Consider the following 15,019-nt stretch of genomic DNA (forward strand, 5'->3'; position numbering starts at 1 on the left):
TATTTTTTTACTGAAACAGGAAGTCAGTACAGAACTATCAAGTTGACACTCCCCCTTTAAAAATAACCGATAACGTTTCGTTTAGGGCACAGTCCAGCAAACCCACATTTGACAACTTGTGAGTGCCCCAGTTTTAAAAGTATTACAATAAAGTCTAATAGAGTCTTGATTTAGATTAAATAAACCGTTATTACAGAATTGAAGCAACAATAACAGTGATGTGTAATCAGAGATGGGCATAAATACATTGAAATGTATTTCAAATATTAAATACAAATACAAAATACTGTGTGGAAAAATGTATTTAAATACAAATATAGTATTTTGTATTTTGAAAATGCACAAAATACATGTGAAATTGGTGATTCAGTGCAAGTATCCCTATTAGGCTGAAATCTATCTGGGTCTATTTCTGAATGCCAAAAAGCATTTAGATGTGTGCAACTGCTTACTAACTTTGGTTTTATTTTACATATATCTTCCTTCCCCCTGCCCTGTAGGAAATAAAAAACTACAAAAAAACCTGGGTAACACTTTACTTGAAGGGGTGTGCGCATAGGTGTCATTTACACTGGGGACATGTCCCCACCACTTTTTGAGATTGCTGATTTTGTCCCCACCACTTTTTGAGATGGCTGATTTTGTCCCCACCACTTTTTAAAAGCATTTGGTTAAAATGTTCTGAAAAATTAAACAATACCTTTGCGACTTACACTGCAAAAATGACTTACTTACTTAGTATTTTTGTCTTGTTTTCAGTAAAAATATCTAAAAATTCTTAAATCAAGATGCTTTTTCATGATGAGCAAGATGACATAAGAAATTAAGTCTAGTTTTTAGACAAAAAAGTGAATTTGTGATTCACAGCAAAATCACCAGTGTTAAATTTACACTGCTGGTGTTTATATGGGTACCACCAGACCTGGTGGTACCCATACCAGGGGCCTCATTTATCAAGCGTGTGTACGCACAGAAGTGTGCGTAAAGTGTGTGTAGGAACAGTTTTACGCAAAGTGTGGAATTTATCAAATTGTAGATATGTGTGTAAATATACGCACACCTCGGAGTATGCTTACGCAGAGCATCTAGTGGTAGAATAGCGATACTACACAGGACCGTCCATCCCTAGCGTTAAAAGAACACTTTTTATTATTCCACCCCCAGGTGTTAAAAATGATTACTGTTAATAAAGTAACTGCAAATCAGCATTGAAGTTAATTAATGAAATAAGTGTCTAACCCTATATAAGAAAGCTCCGTCAAATGCTTGACACAGTGGCTTATCTTGCAGTATTGGAAGACTTGGCAAATCATCCATTCCGCCGGGAGCGCGTTTTTAAAGATCACGCCAATGATGATGGTTATGCGGCTGTCCAAGTTCTGTCATTGTCTGTCCTCCTACAGTTGCACTGATTTCACGTCGGTGTGCTGTGACGCATTTTTTTTTTGCTGATAATTTAATGTCAAACCACTTTTTTATTTCTAGAAGTGTTCTCATACCCAATGGAATTAAACTCACACTGGTAGCATGTTCCCATACAGATTTGTTTTATTTTGTTAGACATTCCTCCCGCACTAAGGCCCAATCCCAATTCTACCACTTACCCCTTCCCCTTACCCCTTCCCCTTTGTTTCGCGCGTTCACGTGACGGGGTAGGGGTGTCTCAATTCTCGTTTGGCTGGAGGGGAAGGGGGAGGGGGAAGGGCCAGGTAGCCCTTCAAACGAAGATTTTTCGGGAGCACACTTCAGACGAAGGGTTATAATCAATTTCCAACATGGCCGAACGAGCGAACAGAGAGACCCATAAATGTAAGTATTTTTTGACATTAAAACGTATTTTAATAACAAATAATCACTTGTTTTATGTTGCCTTTAATCTTGTGTTCATGTATACGGTTATATTCTCCGAAAAAAGATTTGTAAAAATCGCTATGAAAAAGTTCGCTAATGTTATTGACTTTGTGATAGTTACATAACATAATTTTAATATTTTATTAATACCCGCGGTGATTTGACAACATACAAGTCCGGTGGCAGGTAACTTGTTTTTGCAGCATGCCTTATTAATGCATTGTTTTTATGTGGTTACGTCCATAAATATGTGTACATACAAAAGTGCATTCAGTTTTCGTGCTTATTCATCAGTTATGTTCTGTATCAACCAGGGACACCTGAGGAAACACGAAGGCTCATACGTTTTCGTGCTGAAAACGAGCAGCGCTTCTTGCGATCGAAATACACTGCAAAACAACTTTGGGAGTGAGTTATCTGTTAAACGTTTATGTTGCTTGTGCCTGATCAATGTTTCTGTGACGTATGTGCACTTCATTACTGTTCATTTTGGTTAAATGGTACAGGACACTTATAAAAGACTTGGGTTTGGAGGGAAAGGTGACTGGCCAACAGGCATCAAAGAAGTGGGAAAATTTAAAGAAGAAATACAAGGTAAGCAATGTTGTCTATGAAAATCGATAACAGAATAAGATTAATTAGTGAACTACATTAATTAATTAATTAATGTTTATTAAATTAATAATGAACTGAATTTATACAAAAGTTAATACATTAACTAATGTTCAAGTAATAAACCTTATTGTAAAGTGTTACCTGAAAATCTTACACAATCTAGGCAGTCCATTTCAGTACATGTTTTGTATTATTGTAAAATGCACACACACACATTCGAGAAGAATTTCTTATAATTGTCTGTCACAGGTAGGGGTGGACCCAGATGTAAATAAGGTCACGCCCCTTTCTCCACCTCGAGGAGATTCCCAAAGCCACCCCAATGACCAGACACACAAGGTAAGCATAAATTAAAATATACTTTATTTAATTTACTTAAAAATAATAAATAGGGAAGGGAAACAGGGGAACTTAAAATAACGGCCACTCTAGGCTCTCCTCCTTCGGCTCAATATCTCAGCGTTCACGTTGGCTCTCTTTCTCTCCACAGACGGCTGCTGGAATACAGGGACACAGTGAATCGTTCTCAAGACGTTTGATCACCTCTGCGCTGATTACAGCTTCCAGGTAGGTATGGCTCTCTCCAAAGCTCCATATCTCAGTGTTCACGTTGGCTCTCTTTCTCTCCACAGATGGCTGCTAGGATACAGGGACACAGTGAATCGTTCTCAAGTCGTTTGCTCACCTCTGCGCTGATTACAGCTTCCAGGTAGGTATGGCTCTCTCCAAAGCTCAATATCTCAGTGTTCACGTTGGCTCTCTTTCTCTCCACAGATGGCTGCTAGGATACAGGGACACAGTGAATCGTTCTCAAGTCGTTTGCTCACCTCTGCGCTGATTACAGCTTCCAGGTAGGTATGGCTCTCTCCAAAGCTCAATATCTCAGTGTTCACGTTGGCTCTCTTTCTCTCCACAGATGGCTGCTAGGATACAGGGACACAGTGAATCGTTCTCAAGTCGTTTGCTCACCTCTGCGCTGATTACAGCTTCTAGGTAGGTATGACTCTCTTTCTCTCCACAGTTCAGTATCTCCGTGTTCACGTTGGCTCTCTTCAATGCAGCGATTTAGCAATGATTTGTAATGGGACGCCGGGGGCCGAGACCCTCTCGGCGAACTCGTTGATGGACAGAGGGGCGAGGAAGCCACGCCGGCACACCGGGTCGAGCGCTGCCCTTTCCTCGAGACCCGTTGGTCAATCGAAAACTGGACCGGGGCGCCCTTTCGTCGAGACCTCGGGCCAGCGGATCTCTCCTGCCTCTACTCTGTGATGGTGAAAGAACACAAGTAGGGTAAAAATAGTAGGTGCAGTACTCACACACACACTGCCACTCGCACAGTTCTTCGCCGCCACTCTGTATTTCTGTGGGACTGAAAACACACTACAGCTTTATTATACAGGTTGTTCCTAGCGCCGTTCTTTCCTCTTCATCGCCCCGGGACGAGTGACTGAAAACGGGATTACGTCAAACAGGACACAGCACTCACACTGCAATACACGGCATTACACAGCACCACTTCAAGTGAAAATTTCCAAAGACTCACCCCACCACGCTCAGTGCACAACAATAGACACCCGTCTTCTTCCACGTCGCTCTGGGCGAGAATAGGGAGATGGTAGATGGCCTAGCGCTTATTTGCTATCGTTGCTGTAGCTGCTTTCCCACGGAGACCTTCGGCTCACCCACCACGCTGGTACAGGGGTAGGGCCACTCGATCTCTCTTAAGAACACTCAAACAATGTATCAATCCAATATATATAAACACTCACTTCAAGGGATTTGGTTACTCACGATCTCTGTCTTTCTTCGTCCTATGTTGTCTTCATGCCAATAGTAACTCAGGTATCTAGACAGGGCGCTTTCCAGCCACAAACACCACTTTTCCCACGGGTATATACTCACAGCGGTAAGTTTTCCTCTCCTTCCGTTTCTCTCAAACCAATGTCAGTGTCCGTCTAGTACTTCACCTATAAGGTCTTCGATGTCCTCATTTCCATCGATCAACACATCAGTGGATAACATCAGCGATTTCGGGGTGCTCCTTTTTAAAAGATCCACGACTTGCCTTCCTTTCACCCTCTGTGACTCTGTCCTCTTTCCGCCCGCTTCAGCGGTCGCCGGATCAACAGAGCTTCGGGCTCTTCAAAAGGTGCGTGTCTTTGTCTGCCTTTGGCAAAGGAGCTTCCCCGTGTCACTCGCCTCTCGTGTCTGAGTCTCCTGCTTTGTGTTCTTGCAGAGCTATTTATTCCTCTCCCTCTCCCACAGCCTCCAATCACACTTCACTCGCTTAACTCTTTTCACCTGTGGCTCATAAGCCCCGATTATGTTGCCCTGGAAACCAGGAAGTGAGACGGTCCGTCTTCGAATGCGGCCCGGTGGGAAACCTTCCGGGCGGAACCAAACTTCCCTAACTTTGGTTCCGCCCCCGAAAAGATCGTCACCTTGTGACATGTCTTTTTCATAGAATTACTACTGTAAAATGTAGTGAAATATAAAATAGTAAAGACATTTTCACTATTATATTATTATGAATATTCTGCTTGTGTCTTCCTTCAGGACCTTAAAACACCAAAAACTGGCTCTGGAACAGATGCTGGAGAGGTAACTGCTTCTTCGTGGCAGTATTTTGAAGAAATGCATGAGGTGTTGGGTTCCAGGCCTTCTACTGTATAGATCCTCCTGTGGTGGTTTCTTCATTCACTGATGAGGAACCCATAACACTCACCATGGTAATGTTTTAAATAAAATTATGTAATCTTGCTATTTTGGTTGTCAGTAATATGATCATTGTTGTTTTGATGATACCGTACCTAATGACTTATTATGCATTTATGTACTTGCGTATATCATTTTTTTTCTGCTAGGAAAGTGTTGACTTCAGTGAAATTCCTGCTGTCAGCACCACTGGACCACTGCCAAATACATCAGAAGAGACAGCCTCTTCTAGCACAGCATCCTCCATGATGGTAGCAAGCCCCCCAACTCCATCTCCCAAAAAAAGGAAAAGAAAAAGTAATCCAATTTTAGATTTTTTAACTGAAGAGTCCATCAAGGAACAGAAACGCCACGAAGAAAGTGAGGCCAAAACTGTGAGGTTTTTGGATCTATTTGAAAAAATGATAGACAAATTATAGTTGTCTTTTATACCCGTTTACATTTTGCACAGTTCTTTAAAAGTTCTTAGTTTACAAATTTGCACTAATGTTTCCTTGCATAATCCCATGTTGTTCTGTTGTTTACATTGTTTCTGAAATTTTAATTTTGTATATGCTGTTTTATACGTTATGATTATTTACAGATTCTTTTTATTTATTAAAGTGCAATATTTTGGTTTGTTATGACTTGCACATTCTCCTACCTCCTTAAAAAGATTTTGATATATTTGAGTCAATAAAAAGCTATATTGTTGTTGTTTATCAAATAAAGGTGTTTGTGTTTCACCTGGTAGAGGTGTTAGTGAGACCAGCAGGGGGTGCTCACCCTGTGGTCTGTGTGGGTCCTAATGCCCCAGTATAGTGACGGGGACACTATACTGTCAAAAAAAAGCACCGTCCTTCGGATGAGACGTTAAACTGAGGTCCTGACTCTCTGTGGTCATTAAAAATCCCAGGATGTCCTTCGAAAAAGAGTAGGGGTGTGCCCCGGCATCCTGGCCAAACTTGCCCATTGCCCTACTAATCATCCCTCATACTAATTGGCTATATCACTCGGTCTCCTCTCCACTAATAAGCTGGTGTGTGGTGGGTGTTCTGGCGCAATATGGCTGCCGTCGCATCATCCAGGTGGATGCTGCACATTGGTGGTGGTTGAGGAGATTCCCCCATTCATATGTAAAGCGCTTTGAGCACTGGAAAAGCGCTATATAAATGTAACTAATTATTATTAATTAATTAAATTATTTCAATATCAGTACATACCTGGAAACAGACAAATACCATTTGATATGTATGAAAACACTTTATTGCAAACAATAGACAGATAGAAAATGTCAAAATAACATCTATAATACATCAACAACTATTAAAACAGTTTTATAATAGGCAACTTTACATTTATTTATATATATATAATTAATAATAAAATTATTAAATTTATTGCAAACAATACACATTTAAATGTCAAAATTACATATACTATAATACAACAACTACTATAAAAACAGTTTTAAAATAGGCAACTTTACATATATATTATAAAAAGAACTGTATAAACTGTATGAAAAGTACAACTGTATTTCTGGATGTTCACAGGGCTCACACAATGCCTGAAACTAGGGCAGCCAGTCTGTCCCTTGTTGCATTTCCAGATGTTTCATTGGGTGCCAGGTATTCGCGGGGAGGGTGGCAGTCCAAATTGTCCCTTGAAATGTCAGCATCAGGTTCAAGCATGTCTCCATTATCTAAACATACATTGTGCAAAAATGCACAGGATGCAATGACCTGGGGAGAAAATGTAGGTTTGACTTCTAGGGCTCTGAAAAGTGTTGACCTCCATCTTGTCTTCATCATGCCAAAAGCCCTTTCAATTATGCTGCGGGCCCTTGACTGGAAGTAATTGAAGCGGCCCTGGACTTGTCCATTTACAGGTTCTTTGTGATCAAGCAGATTGGGGATTCTAAACAGGGATAGCCGCCATCACCCAGAAATAATGTACCCTGAAGGTGGATAACATTGGGCCCTATAAAAAGAACTGTTTTTCAATATCCGTGTGTCGTGAACTGACCCCGGATAGCCAACAAAAATGTCCAGAAAACGTCCACTGGAGTCACACATTGCTTGCATGTTAATGGAGTAGAAGCCCTTGTAGTTTAAATAGTCAATTTGATGCCGCTTTGGGGGTTTGATTCTTATGTGGGTGCCATCTATTGCTCCAACGACGTCTTTAAAGGCATGGGTTCCTGACAGTTGGACGAATCCTTGCCCCACTGCCTGTAGTTCTTCTGCTTGTGGGAAAGCGATGGCTTTCTTCAGGTTTTCCCATATATTCTGTGCCACTCTGTGGATAACGCGGTGGACTGTGGCTTTTGGCACATTGAAAACACTGGCGACTACCCTATATGACAGTCCATGTGCAAGCCAGTAAACATAAATAAGAGTTTCCAACTGAGGACCCCAGCCATGGTCCTGTTCTCTTTGTAAGAGCCTTTGCAAAGCATTCATTGCTGTTCTGCTCAGGCGGAAATCCTGCTTGAGCTCTAACTCGACATCAAACCACAACTGCAAGATGGGCACGGTATGGTTTACCATGCAGTATGTTACTGGACTGCCAGCCTAGGGAAAAAAAGTTCACATCATTATTCTGAATAGTAAAAACATTTATTACATCTGGTGACATGTCCTCTCACCCAAAACAAATGTCACAGCCCTTAAGAAAACTTCCTATGGTTTAACTGTTTTTAACTGTTGATTAACATTACCACACAAATACCATAGTTTAACTATTGTTTAGTAGGAAAAACATTTGTTTTAATGTTTAACATGGCATTACAACAATAACCTTGTAATTTTTTATTTGATTTTTTGCATTCGTTGTAATATCATGGCAAATTTTTATGAGGTAAGCTATGCTGCAAACAACAGACATTCGTGCATGAGCACGTCATATCACAGGGTCATTCAGTCGGATAAACGCACATATGAATACAAACATAGGTTGGTTACTCCAACGGGTTCATGCAACACCATAAATTACAAGACCACAGGTTTTATCTGACCAGCTTTTACCGTTACCGAGTTGTGCAGTTAGCTAACGTTACGTTAAATAAAACAAAACGTCTGTGCAGCCATACATACCATAAACTGATCCTCCAGCAAACACAGGCGTCGAACACATCGTCGTCTCATTTGTCTTCTGCGAAGAGCTGAAGACAAATGCATAAAAATAGCTGTCGCCCAAGCAACAGACATCACTACAGCTACCGATGGCATCTTAAAGTTGGAAGTGATAAACAGTTGCCGATGGCGTCGTGATAAACATTGGCGCGTCTATGACCTAGGAGCTAGCGACAACTTATGATGACGTACAACGGTCTAGTAGTGGTGTCCCATTTCTTAGGGAAATATTTTCAGCCCTACCCCTTGACACTCCGTTTCAAGGGGCAAGGCGAAGGGGTAGGCGTAGGGGTAAGGGCAAGGGGGAGGGGTATAAAAGAGAATTGGGATTGGCCCTAAGTGAACCAAACAGATGTGTTATTATGATTTAACCTCATCCACCAGTAACTCAATTTCTGTGTCTGTAAAGTTCCTCTTTTACACTCTCTTTGTCATTATTGCGATGAGGGAAAAAGTACAACAACGTGATAACTTATAACGGGAGGTGTTGTCACCATATATGGTTCATTGGAGGGGTTTTGGAATGCAAATGACCATTAACGTGCACGAGCATGGTGCTTAAGAACACATGAGATTTATCATCAAGGATTACTTACTGATGTGCGTACGAACCACGTGCACACGTTTGAAAAATCCCGATTGTTTTGTACTTAGGCATATTCTAAATTTCATTCGTAGGTACAAATACAGAACATTTTCTACGCAATGTTGATAAATGAGGCCCCAGGAGTGTACATTTAACACTGATTAATTTGCTGTGAACAAGCAAAAAAAATCTAAAAATAAGATTACTTTTTACTTAAACATTTAATTTAAGCAACATTTTCTCACCCCATTGGCATATAATTTTGGTTGTTTTAAGCAAAAATTCACTTAAATTGTATAGTTTTTGTCTAAAAACTAGACTTATTTTCTTAGGTCATTTCTTGAAAATCATTTTTTGCAGTGTACGATTGGTATTGTGGTCCAGGCAGGGGCGGACTGGCCATCTGGCAAACCGGGCAGTTTCCCGGTGGGCCGACGTACTTTTTGGGCCGATACATCTCATACTATATTTGTCTGAGCAGCCCAGTTAGCGTCTTTTTTTTCTAGACAGACCGGCCCACTGACATTTAAGCAGCAGCCCATTGGTTATTTTTTTAAACGACATTAAGCTGGCCCAATGACTGACCAGCACAGTCATCATCCTTTCTTTTCCTAGATAGACCGGCCCACTCACATTTAAGCAGCAGCCCATTGGTTATTTTTTTGAATGACATTAAGCTGGCCCAATCACTGCTTTGGTCTCTGTGCAAGCGAGCGTGAATCGTCGGTCAGTTCACGTGTCAAAATAGAGAGAGAGAAAAAACGCAAGGGAGGTGCAGAAAAACTGCGCGACAAAAAGAATCAGGCTCTTCAGGCAGACGCTGCAAAATGTGTTAAAAAACACAAATGTTTTCTGCGGCAGCAAGACCTTCATCTCGCGTCGCTGGTGATGATGATGATGGTGGCAGTGGTGGCACTGGAAGCACCAGAACGCAAAGTGTCAGTGAGGAGAGGGAGAGAGACGAGGGAGAAGTGAGCGTAGTGCCTGCGGTAAGCAGAACTGCTTTCAAAACACAAGTTTAGAAAGATACCCCTTGATAAAGCTGAGTCAAAAACACAAAATATGGTGATAAAGCTGCAATAAAATAATTGCACTCTTTGCTCTGTCGCTACGAGTGTATCTGATTCGTAGATTTTTCGTTGATTGTCTGTTTCAAAACGTATAATTTCTCTTCAAGCAAAATCAAACAATCAAGGAGATCTGTTTACAGAAAAATATATGTTTATTGTATATAACAACACACTTGACAGATAATGTTAAAAATCTCTTACTGTAATCAAACTAATTTAGTTCAGTGAATGTAGTGAATACTTTCCTGTAAGTAATAATCAGTTTTCAATATTACTGTAAGAAGCACTTGTATTTTGTAATAAGTCAGCAATCCAATGGCAAATTTTGCCAATTGCATGAAGCTTGTTTTAGGATTCATAAGTGTGGATTATACAGTTCCCTTTCAGTCGGTCACTACGACGTCACGTCGTGACCGACGAATTGGGAACTCGCTTAGAGAGACCAATCTGCTTCGAATACTACTAAAACGCCAATGAACTTGGCATTGAGATATTTGCATAATGCTGGCGCCGCCCCGCCAGGTGCGTATATAAGCAGCAGGTGCAAATAGGGAAATTAGCTTTTATTCGCTTCGAAAGCCTGCAGTATCTGCTACTGAGAAGCTACTCTACTCTGTTGGGATCTGATTGCTGAAGTTGGTTGTACTAGCAGTACCACAGCGGACGCTTCGCTTATTCCACGGCTCTACATCTGTTTATTGTTTTGAGTTTAGTGTGTGCGTTGCCTTCCTGTGCGCTCATCAACTAAGCATCTGAGTGAATTTCCCTAAAAGAGTGATACGAGAGAGCTTTGTGCCTTGTTAAAGGCAGCCACTCTCTCGTATATCCGGACATCAGCGTCCTTTTCAGGATGGCTTTTCGTCCGTGCGATCTTGGGTGCGGCAAATACATGGGTCCGAAGGACGGTCACGAGCGTTGTCTTTCGTGTTTGGGCATCGAGCACGCAGAGGCAGCGTTCGCTGGGGGTAAGTGTTCTCACTGCGAGAACATGTCCCTTGTGGATTTGCGCAGACGGTTGTCTTTCCTCCGGGAAAAGCGCAACCCTCGTCATGCGAGTGCTGAACGCCGCCACGGTGCGGCTGTGAAGCTCTCAAAGGACGACCTCCGCATCACTGTGCTGAGCCGGTCGGGGGATTCATCCTCATGCTCTCAGCCTCCTCATCCACAGCCGGTTGATGTGCCTATGGAGACTTCAGCGTCGTGTTCTACGATGTCTCTAGAATCCATTGTGCCTCCCTCCGGGTCCACCGACGCCGCAGCATCCGAGGGTGGGCCTCCTCCCCCTGACGTGGACCCCGACGCCCTTCCTCCCTCTGGTCGGGTTGGGACGCCGGAGTTCGATCCAGAGATGGTGGCCGTGCTCGCTCGAGCGGCGGAGACCGTAGGGTTAGAGTGGGTTCCCCCCCCTCAGCCCGAGCCGTCCCGCCTGGATGATTGGTTCTTTGGAGCTGCCCGGGTGTCACAACCCTCTCCACCGGTGCCTTTCTTCCCCGAGGTGCACGAGGAGCTGACTAGAACCTGGAAGTCGCCGTTTTCCATGAGATTACGGCCGTTTCAGCCCTCCCCCCTCACCTCCCTCACCAGCGGAGCCGCTAAGGGTTACACGGGGATCCCTCCCGTGGAGCGTGCTGTCGCGATGCAACTGTGTCCGGCTCACGCTCCCTCTTGGAAGGACCGCCCAACCCTCCCCTCTCGTGCCTGCAGACAGTCCTCCGGTTTAACGGGCGCTGCCCACCAGGCATGTGGAGAGGCGGCTTCAGCCCTGCACGCAATGGCGTTGCTGCAGGTTCATCAAGCGAAGGCCTTGAGGGATCTGCACGAGGGAGGACACGACTCGCCTGTCCTTTCGGAGCTCCGGGCTGCCACTGATCTGGCTCTTCGCGCTACGAAGGTGACAGCGCAGGCGATTGGTCGTGCCATGTCCACGATGGTGGTCCAGGAACGCCACTTATGGCTATGTCTGGCGGACATGTCGGATGCGGAGAAGAACAAGTTCTTAGACGCTCCCGTGTCCCAGGCTGGTCTCTTCGGTGAGTCGGTGGAGTCTTTTGCCCAGCAGTTCTCCGCCGCCCAGAAGCAGACGGAGGCGATCGCTCAGATCATGCCCCGGCGCAAGCGACCTGCATCTCGCCCTCCAGCGCCGGCGGCCCCGTCTGCTCCTCGCCGAGGGCGCCCTGCGGCGGCTGCCTCCACCCCCCCACTAGAACATCTTCCAGGCCACGGAGGGGGAACAGCCGTCGGCAGCCCGCCCCGCCCGCCCCACCCGCTTCCCGTGGTAAACGGAAATCGAAGCGGCCCTGAGACGGGCGACCTGGATTCGGATGGGATCACTCTACGGGAGACGGTGATGGCATCGCTCCCTCCACCGGTAGAGGGCCGGGTGGAGAATCTTTGGTTTCGTTTTGTTCTGTTCCGCCGGCTTCTCAGCCGGCACCCACAAAACCACAAAAAGAGTGCATTCCTATTCCTTCTCCAGGTCTCCAGAGGATCGAGAGAGATGTGAGCGGGCATTTACGTGCTCTTCCTCCCTCTCCTCTGTCGCCAGCGGGTGTCCTGAGGAGTTCCAGCTCTCCGCTGAGGAGACGGGACCACCAGCACCCTCCTCGGAGTCTGTGCTCTCCGCTGAGGAGACCAGACGACCGTCACCCTCAGCGGGCTCAGGTCAGTGTCACACACACATACTGTAGATGCTTATGCTGTCACAGCAGACGCACCGGCAGTCCCACCTGTCTCGCTTCGCTGCCCCACCGCGGGTACTTCGGTAGTGTCGTTAATTCTCCTCGTACGGTGCCTGGGTGCTTGGCTTCAGTTCCCAGCCCGTTTCGTTGGGTTTTACGCACAATCCGCCTCGGTTACAAGATCCGGCACACCCCAAAATTCTCGGGCTTTCATTTCACTGTGGTGAAAGCGCCCGATGCACATGTACTGCGTGCAAAGGTCGATGTCCTGTTGGCGAAGGATGTATCGAGCCGGTCCCTCTTACCGAGATGATGATGATGATTGGGTTTTTCCAGCCTTTATCTCATAGTACCCAAAATACGCGGCGGGTTACGATCGATTTGATTTACGCACCGGCTCTACAAAGGTGTTCTTTTGGATGATAACGCCGAGGCTCGTATTTCAATATTCAGATCGTTTGCAGCCTTAGACCTGTAAGACGTGTACTTTATGTGTCCATCTCCCCTCGCTTTAAACCGTTTTTCGCTCTGCGTCGTGGGGTGGGCATATTAATACTAAGTACATCATTCGAGCTGTCTCTCTCTCTCCGTGTCTCCATGTGCTAGTCACGGCTTTAAAATATCAGAGAGAGGGTTGTTCGCATTCTGCCTTTATGTACGTCGACTTATAATAGCCTGTTCTTGGCAGACGTGCGCGAACACAGAGTTAATGCTTCGGCATCTCGCTCGTTTATGTCTTCAGGTCGACTGGGAAAGAGTCCTTTGCCCCGTGCAGAGGATCCTTTTTCTCAGTATGGAAACTAGACTCGATCGACTAAATGGCGTGTTTTACAAGAGCGCGCAACCAGTCAGTTCTGACTTGCCTCGGTTTAATTCGAGGGAAGTACGCGGTCCCTCTGAAACAATTTCAGAAGCTCCTGGACATATGACAGCATGCTGCGGCTGTGACACCGCCCGAGCTGCTTCATATGAGACCGCTTCAGCGTTGGCTTACGATCGAGTCTCGAGGAGAGCGTGGCGCACCGGCATACACCGTGTAAACATTACACCTGCGTGTCATTCCAACTTCCCCGTGGTAGACCCGGCATTTCCGATAGACAATGCCCCCTGAAAGGTCTCCTGGCATTCTGTAGCATGTATGCCCTTAGCACGGGATGATCGCCACGTATGACGGGCTTGCAGTCTCAGGGGTGTGCATAGCACCCCAACTGCCGCGAGCGGTGCGCTGTATATCTGGGACTTGTACGCTCCGCTATGGAGATGCGAGGGAAGGATGTATTAGCCGACACCAATAACATTGCGACTGTTGCGTTATTTACCGTTAAGGCGGTTTTGCGCTCTCGTCACCTGTCGCATCTCGCTCGTCATCTCCTCCTTTGGAGTCAGAAGCATCTGAGGTCCCTTCGTGCCATTCACATTCCGGGCTCGCTCAATACAGCAGCGGACGCGCTTCTCGAGCTGCGCGCCCCGGCGAATGGCGACTCCACCCCCAGACGGTCCAGCTAATTTGGAAGAAGTTCGGTTGTGCGTAGATAGATCTGTTTGCGTCGCCGGACGATACCCACTGTCGCCTATTTTATTCACTAACCGAGGGCAGCCTCGGCGTGGATGCGTTGGCACACAGCTGGCCTCGGGGGATGCGCAAATACGCATTCCTTCCAGTGAGCTTAATCGCACAGACACTGTGCAAAGTCAGGCAGGACGAGGAGAGCCTTTTATTAATCGTCCGTACTGGACGACTGGGAATTGGTTTTTCATAGTTAATGCTCCTCGCGACAGCCCTCCCTGGCGGATTCCCCTGAGGAAGGACTTTCTTTCTTAGGAAGGGGCACATTGGCACTCGCGCCCCGACCCGTGGGATCTCCATGTATGGTCGTTGAGCGCGCGCAAGGTTTAGGTGATTTATCACAAACGGTATCTAACACCATCGACGCGGTTCGAGCACCGTCCACAAGACGGGCTTACGCGCTTAATGAAACCTTTTTCGTCACCTGGTGCTCTTTGCAATGCGAGGACCCCAGAGAATGCCCCATTAACATTGTGCTTTATATCTTCAACATAGGTTAGATGGTAGGCTGTCCCTTCGCCATTAAAGTTGATATCGCCGCTATTTCTGCTCGTCACTCACTCACTTATCAACGGCAGATCAGTTGGCCAGCATGATTTGGTTATTACACTATAAGAGGCGCTCGCAGGCTAAACCCCTCGCGCCCTCCTTCTATTCCTCCCTGGGACCTGTCCATGGTGCTGAAAGCCCTTCAGGCCCCCCCGTTCGAGCCTTTGCAGTCTGCGAGTCTGAAGCTTTTATCAATGAAAGCTCTGACCCTGCTAGCTTTGGCCTCAGTGAAGAGAGTAGGGGATTTACATGCATTCTCTGTTGACGACTCG

The 15,019-nt window shown here is 45.5% G+C and overlaps 1 long non-coding RNA gene across 1 annotated transcript in view; it reads left to right on the top strand.

The window, feature by feature from the left end:
• The window catches only part of LOC135760864 (uncharacterized), a 271,903-nt gene that overhangs the window by 244,298 nt on the left and 12,586 nt on the right, over nucleotides 1–15,019 (top strand). The gene's annotated exons all lie outside the window — the stretch shown is intronic.

Source organism: Paramisgurnus dabryanus, chromosome 16 (assembly GCF_030506205.2).
Source record: "Paramisgurnus dabryanus chromosome 16, PD_genome_1.1, whole genome shotgun sequence".
In the NCBI taxonomy this organism is placed as follows: domain Eukaryota; kingdom Metazoa; phylum Chordata; class Actinopteri; order Cypriniformes; family Cobitidae; genus Paramisgurnus; species Paramisgurnus dabryanus.